The sequence below is a fragment of the Cherax quadricarinatus genome, chromosome 66 (genome assembly GCF_038502225.1).
Source record: "Cherax quadricarinatus isolate ZL_2023a chromosome 66, ASM3850222v1, whole genome shotgun sequence".
Classification (NCBI taxonomy): Eukaryota; Metazoa; Arthropoda; class Malacostraca; order Decapoda; family Parastacidae; genus Cherax; species Cherax quadricarinatus.
This window is the reverse complement of record NC_091357.1, coordinates 16,173,057-16,187,274: the sequence shown is the minus strand read 5'-3', so window position 1 is coordinate 16,187,274 and position 14,218 is coordinate 16,173,057. Positions and strand designations below refer to the sequence as shown.

Sequence of the window (14,218 nt, the reverse complement as noted above, 5' to 3'; positions counted from 1 at the left end):
GCTCAGCAAACAAGATATTCAGGTGACTGAGCTCAGCAAACAAGATATTCAGGTGACTGAGCTCACCAAACAAGATATTCAGGTGACTGAGCTCACCAAACAAGATATTCAGGTGACTGAGCTCACCAAACAAGATATTCAGGTGACTGAGCTCACCAAACAAGATATTCAGGTTACTGAGTTCAGCAAACAAGATATTCAGGTGACTGAGATCACCAAACAAGATATTCAGGTGACTGAGCTCACCAAACAAGATATTCAGGTGACTGAGCTCACCAAACAAGATATTCAGGTGACTGAGCTCACCAAACAAGATATTCAGGTGACTGAGCTCACCAAACAAGATATTCAGGTGACTGAGATCACCAAACAAGATATTCAGGTGACTGAGCTCAGCAAACAAGATATTCAGGTGACTGAGCTCACCAAACAAGATATTCAGGTGACTGAGCTCAGCAAACAAGATATTCAGGTGACTGAGCTCAGCAAACAAGATATTCAGGTGACTGAGCTCACCAAACAAGATATTCAGGTGACTGAGCTCAGCAAACAAGATATTCAGGTGACTGAGCTCAGCAAACAAGATATTCAGGTGACTGAGCTCACCAAACAAGATATTCAGGTGACTGAGCTCACCAAACAAGATATTCAGGTGACTGAGCTCACCAAACAAGATATTCAGGTGACTGAGCTCAGCAAACAAGATATTCAGGTGACTGAGCTCAGCAAACAAGATATTCAGGTGACTGAGCTCACCAAACAAGATATTCAGGTGACTGAGCTCACCAAACAAGATATTCAGGTGACTGAGCTCACCAAACAAGATATTCAGGTGACTGAGCTCACCAAACAAGATATTCAGGTTACTGAGTTCAGCAAACAAGATATTCAGGTGACTGAGATCACCAAACAAGATATTCAGGTGACTGAGATCACCAAACAAGATATTCAGGTGACTGAGCTCACCAAACAAGATATTCAGGTTACTGAGATCACCAAACAAGATATTCAGGTGACTGAGCTCACCAAACAAGATATTCAGGTGACTGAGCTCAGCAAACAAGATATTCAGGTGACTGAGCTCACCAAATAAGATATTCAGGTGACTGAGATCACCAAACAAGATATTCAGGTGACTGAGCTCAGCAAACAAGTTATTCAGGTGACTGAGCTCAGCAAACAAGATATTCAGGTGACTGAGATCACCAAACAGGATATTCAGGTGACTGAGATCACCAAACAAGATATTCAGGTGACTGAGATCACCAAACAAGATATTCAGGTGACTGAGCTCACCAAACAAGATATTCAGGTGACTGAGCTCACCAAACAAGATATTCAGGTGACTGAGATCACCAAACAAGATATTCAGGTGACTGAGATCACCAAACAAGATATTCAGGTGACTGAGATCACCAAACAAGATATTCAGGTGACTGAGATCACCAAACAAGATATTCAGGTGACTGAGATCACCAAACAAGATATTCAGGTGACTGAGATCACCAAACAAGATATTCAGGTGACTGAGCTCACCAAACAAGATATTCAGGTGACTGAGCTCGCCAAACAAGATATTCAGGTGACTGAGATCAGCAAACAAGATATTCAGGTGACTGAGCTCAGCAAACAGGATATTCAGGTGACTGAGCTCAGTAAACAGGATATTCAGGTGACTGAGCTCAGCAAACAGGATATTCAGGTGACTGAGCTCAGCAAACAGGATATTCAGGTGACTGAGCTCAGCAAACAGGATATTCAGGTGACTGAGCTCAGTAAACAGGATATTCAGGTGACTGAGCTCAGCAAACAGGATATTCAGGTGACTGAGCTCAGCAAACAGGATATTCAGGTGACTGAGCTCAGCAAACAGGTTATTCAGGTGACTGAGCTCAGCAAACAAGATATTCAGGTGACTGAGCTCAGCAAACAGGATATTCAGGTGACTGAGCTCAGTAAACAAGATATTCAGGTGACTGAGCTCAGCAAACAGGATATTCAGGTGACTGAGCTCAGCAAACAGGATATTCAGGTGACTGAGCTCACCAAACAGGATATTCAGGTGACTGAGCTCAGTAAACAAGATATTCAGGTGACTGAGCTCAGTAAACAAGATATTCAGGTGACTGAGCTCAGTAAACAAGATATTCAGGTGACTGAGCTCAGTAAACAAGATATTCAGGTGACTGAGCTCAGTAAACAAGATATTCAGGTGACTGAGCTCAGTAAACAAGAAGGCCCAGGCGACTGAGCTCAGAAAACAAAGAAATAAACTTCCAACATTGTGCTAAGAGGAAGCCTTTGGGGAAATATTGGAAATTAAATGTAAGACTATGGCGCTCAAAGCGTGATTAAAATGGGGGAGGGGGAGGGAGGGAGGGGCAGGAGGTGAATGGAAGAGACGGAGGGGGAGATGGAATTGATGGTGGAGAGGGTGGGTGTAGGAGGTGAATGGAAGAGACTGCGGGGAGAGATGAATGGAGGGGAGGGAGGGGGAGATGGAGAAGAGGGAGGAGGAGAAAGGAGGAGAGGGAGGGAGAGATGGAACGGACGGAGGAGGTAAATTGGGGAAGTGATGGAGTGGGTTGAGAAGGTGGAAGGAGGGGTTGGAGGGGGAGATGGAGTAGGAGGAGGAGGTGAATGATGGAAACGGAGGAAAAAATGGAGCGAAGGAAGGCGGTGAATTGAGGGAAATAGAGGGGAAGGGAGGACATAATGGAAGAGTGAAGGACCGAATGGAGGAGTGAGTGGGAGAATGGGAAGGAGGAATGTAATAGAGAGGAGGGAGGGGGAGATGAGAGGGAGGGAAGGAGGTGAATGGAAGGGAAGGGAAGGGAGGGAGAGGGGGCATAGAAACTGGGGATGAGGGGAAATGAAGGGGAGACAGGAGAAATAGTGCTTGGCGGAGAATAAAGGGGAAAAAGAAAGGAGGAAGAGAGTCAAAGAATTTATTATTTGTGACAGAAAAGAAGGTGGAAGACAGGGTAGATTTCTTAAAGGGAGGAACGAGATGTGTTGGGGAGATGATTGCGATGGTGGGGAAGTGGCGAGGTGATTGTGATGGTGGGGAAGTGGCGAGATGATTGTGATGGTGGGGAAGTGGCGAGATGATTGTGATGGTGGGGAAGTGGCGAGATGATTGTGATGGTGGGGAAGTGGCGAGATGATTGTGATGGTGGGGAAGTGGCGAGATGATTGTGATGGTGGGGAAGTGGCGAGATGATTGTGATGGTGGGGAAGTGGCGAGATGATTGTGATGGTGGGGAAGTGGCGAGATGATTGTGATGGTGGGGAAGTGGCGAGATGATTGTGATGGTGGGGAAGTGGCGAGATGATTGCGATGGTGGGGAAGTGGCGAGATGATTGTGATGGTGGGGAAGTGGCGAGATGATTGTGATGGTGGGGAAGTGGCGAGGTGATTGTGATGGTGGGGAAGTGGCGAGGTGATTGTGATGGTGGGGAAGTGGCGAGGTGATTGTGATGGTGGGGAAGTGGCGAGGTGATTGTGATGGTGGGGAAGTGGCGAGGTGATTGTGATGGTGGGGAAGTGGCGAGGTGATTGTGATGGTGGGGAAGTGGCGAGGTGATTGTGATGGTGGGGAAGTGGCGAGGTGATTGTGATGGTGGGGAAGTGGCGAGGTGATTGTGATGGTGGGGAAGTGGCGAGGTGATTGTGATGGTGGGGAAGTGGCGAGGTGATTGTGATGGTGGGGAAGTGGCGAGGTGATTGTGATGGTGGGGAAGTGGCGAGATGATTGTGATGGTGGGGAAGTGGCGAGGTGATTGTGATGGTGGGGAAGTGGCGAGGTGATTGTGATGGTGGGGAAGTGGCGAGATGATTGTGATGGTGGGGAAGTGGCGAGGTGATTGTGATGGTGGGGAAGTGGCGAGGTGATTGTGATGGTGGGGAAGTGGCGAGATGATTGTGATGGAGAGGAAGTGACGAGATGATTGTGATGGTGGGGAAGTGGCGAGATGATTGTGATGGTGGGGAAGTGGCAAGATGATTGTGATGGTGGGGAAGAGACAGATAATTGTGGTCGTAAATTGGAGAGATAACTGTAGTCTTGCAGGATGTGATGGAGAGATTGTAGTGGTGGGGAAAGTTGTATAAAAATGATTGGGAGATGGTGGAGAAAACTATTACGGTTGTAGGGGAAATGGTTTAGAGATGATTGTGGTGGGGGAAGTGGTGAGATGATTATATAGTGGTGGGGGAAGCGTTGGGGAAATTATTATTTTGGTTACCTGTCGGTTACATGGGGTCGATTTCAGGGATTACCGACTTCCCCGTGGTTTGGTCCCAGACTAGGTCTCTGCTGCTAGCCTGATTGACCAGGCTGTTGGTGCTAAACGCATGCAGATTAACGTATGCACGGCAACCCAGGAACTTAATAATTTTTCTCCAGTAGACAGCTAAATGTCTGCTGATAATTTCTGTTATGTATGCAGGGTGTTCGAGAGTCTTGGTCTCTGTTTTAGTCGGAGACATTTTGCACCGTCTGCCAAGCCTGTTATTATTATCATATGGAGTGATATCAGTGTGTAGGTTTCAGACCAATTCTTCCAGAATTTTCTAGGTATAGATTATGATGTATCTTTCTCGCCTAGGTTCCAAGAAGCACAATTCGAGGGACTTCAAGAGTTTCCAATAATTCAGGTGCTTGACTGAATCTGTACGAACAGTAATGGGTTTCCCTATACGTTCTCCAGCTCTGCAGTTTTGCCTACCTTAAAGGGGGCCGTTAATATACATCCTAAAGCATTCTAGTCTAGAGAGAGAACAAGTGATATGAACAGTATCATCATTGCTTTGCCATCTCTTGCTTTTTATGTTATAATTTTCCTTGCGGCTGTGATTATAATATTGTGATTCTTGAATTTGAGGTTCTTTGGTATTGCTACTACCAAGTCTCTCACATTAAATTTCCATTCTGTTAAGTGATTCGAGTTTGTGTTGTTCTTCATTCCAGTTTCTATTTTCTCAGTAGTGTCAGGGCAGAATGAGAGGATTATGACTGGTAAGGAAGATGAGAGAGGAAAATGACTATGATAGTGAAGATGACTGGAGAACAGAGTGGTGTCAGGGGAAATGAGAGAGGAAGATAAGTGGTGTGTGTAAAGGGTTGTAGAGAAAGGAATGTGGTGGTGAGTGCACTGCGGTGGGAACTGATTAATGTGTGGAGCAATGTAGAGGGAGTCAGGGAAAGGGTGGGGTGATCAGGGAAGGGGTGGAGAAGAATGTAGAGGAGAGGAGGGGAGAAGTGGAGAGGGATGGGATAGGGGAAGGGGGACAAGGAAGTTAACAGATAGGAGAGATCAAGGTAGATAAAGTCAGGAGAGGCGAGAACAGAGATGGAAGAAGACAGGGGAGGGAATGAACAATGAAAGAGTGAACAGGGGAGAGAGAGAACAAGGGAATGAACAATGGAATTAGTGAACAAGGGAGAGAACGAGGGAATGAACAATGGAAGGAGTGAACAGGGGAGGGAAAACACGGGAAGGGGAGAACAGGGGAAGAGTGCGCAAGGGACAGAGAACAAGGGAGGGAGTGTGCAAGGGTGGGAGTGAACAGAGGAGGGAGAGGACGGTCGATGGTGGAAATGACTAAGATGGGGAGAAGATTGTGGTGGGTGAGAGGAAACCTGTGATGGGGAAGCCACCGCACCGCAATAATGGGTGAAATGACGGTGAGGGAGTAGTCTGTGATGACTAGACCACTACGGTGGTCTGTGATGGCTAGACCACTACGGTGGTCTGTGATGACTAGACCACTACGGTGGTCTGTGATGACTAGACCACTACGGTGGTCTGTGATGGCTAGACCACTACGGTGGTCTGTGATGGCTAGACCACTACGGTGGTCTGTGATGGCTAGACCACTACGGTGGTCTGTGATGACTAGACCACTACGGTGGTCTGTGATGACTAGACCACTACGGTGGTCTGTGATGGCTAGACCACTACGGTTGTTTGTGATGACTAGACCACCGTAGTGGTCTAGTCATCACAGACCACCTTAGTGGTCTAGTCATCACAGACCACCGTAGTGGTCTAGCCATCACAGACCACCGTAGTGGTCCGTGATTGCTAGAACACTGCGGTGGTCTGTGATTAGACCACGGCGGTGGTCTGTGATGACTAGACCATTGCTGTGGTCTGTGATGACTAGACCATTGCTGTGGTCTGTGATGACCAGAACATTGCTGTGGTCTGTGATGACTAGACCACTGCTGTGGTCTGTTATGACTAGACCACTGCTGTGGTCTGTTATGACTAGACCACTGCTGTGGTCTGTTATGACTAGACCACTGCTGTGGTCTGTTATGACTAGACCACTGGTGTGGTCTGTTATGACTAGACCACTGCTGTGGTCTGTTATGACTAGACTACTACTGTGGTCTGTTATGACTAGACCACCGCTGTGGTCTAGTTGGTAAACCTCTTCTGTGGTTTGTGATAAGACCATTGTAGTGGACGGTGATAATTAAACCATTGTTTAGGTCTGTGGTGGGCAGACCGTTGCTGTGGGCTGGTGAGCAGACCATTTCTGTGGTCTGTGGTGGGCAGACCATTGCTGTTGTCTGTGGTGGGCAGACCATTGCTGTGGTCTGTGGTGGACAGACCATTGCTGTGGTCTGGTGAACAGACCATTGCTGTGGTCTGTTGTGGTTAGACCATCTCTGTGGTTTCTCGTGGGTAAACCACTGCCGTGATCTGTGGGTAGACCACTGCAAGTGAAAGAGAGAGAGAGGAGAGGAGAGAGCGGAAGTGACGGGTGAGGAGGTAATTGTCCAGGCTGCCGCCATCAGGGCTGTGCCAACCAGAGCTGGGGCAGGGCCAGGGCCAGGTTAAGGTCCAAGGCCAAGAATGTAGCTTCTTACTACGTGCTAGACTCAGGTAGGCAAGTGTGTCTTGCCTTGTGGTAGCTGTGATGTTTAGTAGTATCTGCAGTAAGGAGGAATGACGAGAAATGGTGGTGATTCTTAGAGAATGTTTTGGACTGGTGGTGGAGCGGTTGTGGTTGTGTTCTGGACTTGCTGTGTGGTCTGAGCGGCTGTATGTTAAAGAATGACGCATCGTTTAGTAGTATTGAAGGACGGGGGTGTGTTAATGGTAATTGTGGTTGGTAGCTGCAAGGGAGTTGTATTCAGTGGTTATATTGGTAGCTTTACTGGATAGTTATGATTGAAAGTTGTTAAGTGGTTGTTTTGGAAAATTGTGGTGGGTGGTTGGTAGTTGTGATGGGTGGCTATAATAGGTAGCTGTGTTACGGAATGTAATGGTGATGGTGGTACAGTAGTAGAATGGTACTGATGTTATCGAATGGCGTAGTGTGTTGTAAGATAATTGGTTTAAGTGCTGAGGAATGACTGGAGGATTTGGTGGAAGAGCTGTGGTAGTATTGGAGTGCGTCGTTTATGAAATGATGGGTGGGTTATGGGGAGAAAAAGATGTGATGTTGTGGAATGATGTGCGGGGGGGAGGGAGAGTTTGAGATGGAATGCTGGGGGAGGGGTGTTGGGGGTGGCAGAATAATGGAAGGAGGCGTGGTGTGTAATGTTGGTTTGGTGGTTTGAGAGGAAATGATAGGGGTGCGGGCGTGTTGTAATGTAATAATAGGTCGATTTCTGGCTCTTGGCCTCACCTCTCAACTATTCATTAATAGTCAAAAACTATTCTTGGCCTCATGCGCCCTGTCATACCTACTCTTAAAACTTTGTGTTGACTGCTTCCGCCGCTATCAAACTTAAAAAATACTTTGACATCCCAATGGTTCAGCCGAGTCGTTAACTTCCATCTGTACCCTTTTGTCCCTGTGAGTGTTCTTTCAAAAGTTTGGCTCTGTCTGCCCTATCAAGTCCTGTAAGTATCGTGTAAGTCATAATCAAGTACTGCTTCATTATATACTTCATTGTAAGTAATCGTCCACACATCCTACCCTTTCTAAATCTTCCTAGCTCTTTCAATAATAATTCTACGGTACACTTTACCTGGTGTACGCAACAGGCTCGTTACCCTATAATTCTTATGTAATTCTTACTCTGTTGTTCCCTTTTCTCTTATACAAAGGAACTATTCATGCTCTCTGCTAGTCCTTATGTACCTTCTTTTCATGCATATACTGCAAAAATCACCAGTCACTCCAGATTATATCCCCATCTGCTTTTAACATCTCAGTATTAGTCCCATCTCTCCCAGCTGCTTTATTACGTTTTCATTCTACGTATTGCCTAGTGAACTTTCTCCCTATCACCTTTGGCTCTTTATTACTCCTACCAGATATTATTCCTCCCATACTAAGGAAGGATATCATCGCCTGCCCTTTATCATCAATATTTAACATACCACAATATTCTTTTCATCTTTCCAGTGCCTCTCCCTCCTCATCAAGTATATCCCCTTCATTTTTATCTGGCACATCTCAACTTATTTATCTCTCTCTCCAAGACTGTATTTTATTCTTAACTAAATTTGTTGATAATGATTCACCCATATTTTTTAATGGCTCTTTTTTTTACACTCCCTTATCTCTCATTTTGCGTATTTTTATTTCTCCGTATAATGTGCCTTTAATATATTTACATTGTAGAAATCTCTCGCATGCTTACTTTTTCCTCCCTTACCACCTGAATCCATACTTTTGTAACTACAAACCTCTGTGCATTGCGTTCTTAAATCTACCCCTACATTTCTTCTAACATTCTACTTAGATTAGTTTATATTTCCCATTGACTGCCTCCTTTAGTTGATTCACTTTTAATTTTCTCTTACCCATTGACGCTATTCTTCTTGTACCTCATTAACCATTTGCTCTTTTGTAGCTAACACTAATGATTTGACACGTCAGTTACTCTAAAATCTGCACATTTTATCCACAATTTGTAATCTAGCAAACTGCTGTCATTGCACACTGCATCGTATCAAGTTAACTTAATTATCCTTTATTTCTTAAAAATAAGTAACTGTTATTATTTACCACTGCCACTCCAAATTTATGTATTGTGTCCTCTACAACTGTCCCACTTTAACATTTAGGTCACAGCGATTATTCTCTCAGCAATTCTTCCTAAACATTCTCTTAACACCTTCCAAAATCTCTGTTTTTTTTTCATTCTTCTCGCTTCCGGTTTATAAACGCCTACTGTAACCCACTGTTTTCGATAATCAACATAATTCTTGAGTTTTAACATAATTCTTGAGTTTTAACCTAATTCTTGAGTTTTATCCTTTCCATGGATAATAATTTATTATTAGTACTCCTTTAATAATAATAATAATAATAATAATAATAATAGTAATTAATACTACTAATAATAGTATCATTAATAATAATAACAGTCAAAAGGCCGTTGTTAGAAAAAATATAAATAACCCACACTTTCTAAAAGAAACTTACGCTGCGGACAGGATTCGAACCTGTGCGGGCAGAGCCCAATGGATTTCAAGTCCATCTCCTTAACCACTCGGACACCGCAGCTTCTCTTGGTAGTATAAGAGAAAATGTTTGTTTCTGGCGATATTTGGTAATCATGATTATTTCTTGTCATTATCATTATTATTATTATATTGATGGGGAAAAGCTATACCAGTAAACCTCATACAGAATACGGGAAATGGGAGTAAGTCAGCAAGTTTATTTATGCAAGGGTACACATAGGTACAATTATCCTACGTAATGTAAATTACCTTTGTAAATTGTGAGTTCATTACCTTTGTAAATTGTGAGTTCATTACCTCTGTAACTTGCTCAGCTATCAAAACTTTGGAGTCCAGTCCCTGGACCAATTATGTACCTCTGTAATCTTTTGACTACCGCCCACAGGATGGGTATGGGGTGCATAATAAACATATTAAACTAACTAAAACTAACCCAAAAAAAATTCAATGTGAATGTAGCTCCAGATACTTTAATCAAGAGCTCTTCGTCAGTATTAAGTCAACCCCCTTTCTTATAGGGTCCTTATAGTCTGAATTAAGTTGGGGATGCTCAGCATCTTTGAAGTGTACTTATTTTATGTTTTGATAAGCTTGCTCCGAGTTCTCGCAACAATGAATTTGAACTCAGTTTGTGTGTACTCGCCTATTTGTGGTTATAGGGGTCGAATGTGATTATATATATGTCGTGCCGAATAGGCAGAACTTGCCATCTTGGCTTAAATAGCAACGCTCATCTTGCCGTATAGGACAAATGAAAATTTGTGTATGCAATAATTTCGCCAAAATCATTCTGAACGTAACGAAAAAAATATATTTCACTGTGTTTGTTTGTTTAGTATTAAATTATTGTAAACAAATCTAAAATATATTTAGTTGGGTTAGGCTAAAATAAATTGTTCTTGTTATGATAAGGTTAGGTAAGTTTTCTAAGTTCCTTTTGGTGCAAAATTATAAATTTTTACGTCAACATTAATGAAAAAAATATATCTTTAAACGTATAAGAGAAAATTTTAGAAAGGACTTAATTTTAAATGAGTTCTTGCTAATTGACCAGTTTTACATATTCGGCACGACATATATATATATATATATATATATATATATATATATATATATATATATATATATATATATATATATATATATATATATTTATATTTATATATATTCACGATCCGATATACATGATTTAAATTAGACTGTTTTCTTTAAGCAAAATATAATGAATTACAAAGTAAAATGTTTGCCTGGATAAACGGCCGTGTACCTGCTTATCAGTTTCCATTTTGTTAGTGTTAATTTTTTTTAGTAATGGAGACATTAGAAGTCCATTGTCAAGTTTCTGTCAATCAGCTGTGATTTTGTTACCTCAGTGGTAAATATCGACAGTACTGTATTGTACATAATGTTGATATTACATATAACTGTAAAAGCAAAATGCCAGTTATATAGAGCTCTTTAGAATCATTTTGGAGGAGGAAGCTGAGAGGCGTCACGATCTAGTGCACAGAAACAAAAGATTAGTGGCACATATTTCATAAATAATTTGGGCTTTGTTAAAATTGTCTGAACTTTCGCTTGAACGGCAGAATCGAAAGTGCACGCTTAGTAAAACACATGAAGAAATCAAGTTAACCATTATAGCTCTTCTGTGTTAGACAGGGAAGCCAAGGAAAATTTATACTGAGGTGCAGAGGCAGCTACCCAGATGATATTTAATGGGATAAATCTGTGGGCTGGTAAAGTTCCTACTGTACACCAGCAGTTTTTGGGGAATTTTGCCAGTAATATGAAATCTACGCTTCTCGAGTCTAAGAATTGTTAAAATGGATTACAGTACTGACAAGATGAAGAATTAGACACATGTGCAACATCTAAATATCTTTGTAAATGTTTCGTCATCCAGTGGCTTTAGCAATACCAATTTGTATTGATAAAGTCACTGGATGGTGAAACGTCTACAAATAAAGACACCCAAATGTTGCTCATGTCTAATTCTTGAATCTATAACATCTTCCAAATCCAGCGACAAATGTAAAAAATCGACAAAAACAAGTCACAGTACTTAAATATTAATACTTTTCCAGAAGTTCAAATTTTTACAGATGGGAATAATGATATCGAAGAACAGTTTTACTTAAATGGATACAGAATACTGATACAGGATATAGAAAATTTAGACTAAAGGGTGGATAGTGTCTGCACATCTTCAGCTGCTAGTAACGGGAGAGGAAAATTCTGAGTGTCAACAGGAGAAATGTGATCACGTTTCAACTTTCCTTATTATCAAGTTAGTGGGACAACCTTGCCAAAAATCAACCCCAGAGATTATGTGAAAATTAGCTTCTTAGGGCAGAAGGTTTACTGAAGGAACGTCATGCCGAAACGAAGGTGTGTGTGTGTGTGTATTCACCCAAATGTGGTTTCAGGGGGAGGGGTGTATGTGTGTGTACTCGCCTATATATGATTGCAGGGGTGTGTGTGTGTACTCACCTATATATGGTTGCAGGAGTGTATGTGTGTGTATGTATTCACCAAAGTGTGGTTGCAGGGGGAGGGGTGCATGTGTGTACTGGCCTATATGCGATTGTAGGGGTGTGTGTACTCACCTATATATGGTTGCAGGTGTGTATATGTGTGTGTGTGTGTGTGTATTCACCCAAATGTGGTTTCAGGGTGAGGGGTGTATGTGTGTGTACTCGTCTATATGTGATTGCAGGGGTGTATGTGTGTGTGTATTCCCCTAAATGTGGTTTCAGGGGGAGGGGTGTATGTGTGTGTACTTACCTACAAGTAGTTGCAGGGGTGTGTGTGTGTTTGCTTCTTTTCCCAAGCACTGGCGTAACTAGGGGAGATGAAGTACCTAATTTTTGGCCTTACATTATATCCAGATGCCCATTTCACATGTCCTCAAAATATTTTTGATATCGGTTAGATTTCAAAATTTTCTCGGAGGGAGTGGGAAGTTACAGCGTCACCTCCTCTCCTTGAACCTCCAGCCGTAAGGGCTTGTTTCGCTCTCTTGACCCCACTTTTCCAAAAAATCTTAGCTATGCCACTGTTCCCATGTGTGTCTCTTCTTAAAACGCATTTCTATTAAAGCTTATAACTACCACAACGACACTAAATGAAATTATACCCTTCAGGAGTGTGAAGAGAAAACGGGGAGTCGCCCGAATAATGCACTTCACGGTCACATAATCACTGTTTCATTTCAGTGTCAGAATAAAACATCTGACTAAGCCAGTGTCAGTCACACATCTGACTGTCTAAGCCACTATAAAATACTGATTTTGATTAGGAGGATCGGCATGAGAGTATCTATAAATTACATTTCCATCCTAAGAGATGGTAATTCCCTAGCGACAGTAACTCCAGCTTTGCTGAAGCGAAAACTTTGAAGCTGCCGTAGTTACTGAATCCGTAGTGGAATGCTTGACGAGACCCTCATCGCATTAATGAAGTCTTCTGGCTCAGGCTGACAGCTTGCATCGCTTGATGTAAAAAAAACATGTACGTAAACGTAAATAAGACGCACAATGTGTGTCTTATCTACATACCGTCGGCATGCTCTACCATTGTATTACCACAAAACCCATCAAGTTTGAAGGAATATGACAGGGAAGCATACCGAACGTCTGTTCTCACTTTGTAACCATCATATCGATTATGGTAGCAGCACACTGTGGGTGTTCAGACGAAGTAAAATATTTCATAGCAGCCAGTTCGTAGATTTAGGCAGCCACTTTCATACGAATTGCCCCTCGTGTATTTCGATACGAGCGAAATCTCGAGATTTTCATATTCACTGTTTTCTGTTAGATTAGGTTTGGTAGGTTAACGTATATTAATCTGTATTTATGTACGATTATCCGACAGTAAAATAAAAATAGAAGGGTGTATTACGTGAGGCAACATTTCACTTATGCATTTTCCCAAGAACGGCTGAAAATGTGGAGGACGGAAGCAGCACAGTGCTGATGTACCCACTCTATGAAAAAAAGGTATAATATAGAGCTTTGTTTCATTTCAACATTCATCTTCTAGTGCTCTAGTACCACATTTGTATTTAAGATCCCGTGAAATTGTTTCAAAATTTTTAACTTTTATTCATATATTACGTTTTTTTTTTTTAATAATCTTTAGAACTTTCGAGTAATCCGCGACTACCAAATCACAACTTCTTTTATAAATCCATCATTGATACTTTTGTATTTTGAATCAACATAAATGAAATACATGCATACAAACACACACATATTTATGGTAGTATTTTAAGTAATCGTAGTTCATTGGTGGAGCGTTTGGTTCAAGCTTTTCAAGACATATGATTAATTTTCTCCACACCTGTTACCTATGTATTACTAGTAGTAAAGAGATATCTAGGAGTTAGTTGGTAATCGTAGTTGCATCATAAGGCATATTTCCTCCAAGGAAAACAAACCACATTAATAAAGTTCCTCGGATTTGTGTTATTAAATCTTCGGGGTTAATCAGCCGAAATCTTCGTCTTCTTCATCTTAGGTTAATAATCCTTCTGAGTAAATATCCCTAAAGATGCTATCTTCTTGTGTTGATTTGTATTTTAACAGCGTTATCGTTTACATGTCCAATGTCAGCTTGAAGCTTTCGTGATTATATATATCTTAGCAAGAACGTTCATTTGAGCGAATCTTCTGGGACCTCTTAGTCATTTCTGCAATATTGCAAGCTCCTGGAGATGTGTTGATTGCAACTCGAAAGGCCTAGAGCTACCATTCACCCCCCCCCTAAGGTG

At 42.1% G+C, this 14,218-nt stretch overlaps 1 non-coding gene across 1 annotated transcript; it reads right to left on the bottom strand.

The window, feature by feature from the left end:
- Nucleotides 1-9,399: 9,399 nt before the first annotated feature.
- TRNAS-UGA (transfer RNA serine (anticodon UGA)) lies at nucleotides 9,400-9,481 on the bottom strand. Its single transcript has one exon. It is a non-coding gene; the product is annotated as a tRNA-Ser (tRNA).
- Between the last annotated feature and the right edge of the window lie 4,737 nt (nucleotides 9,482-14,218).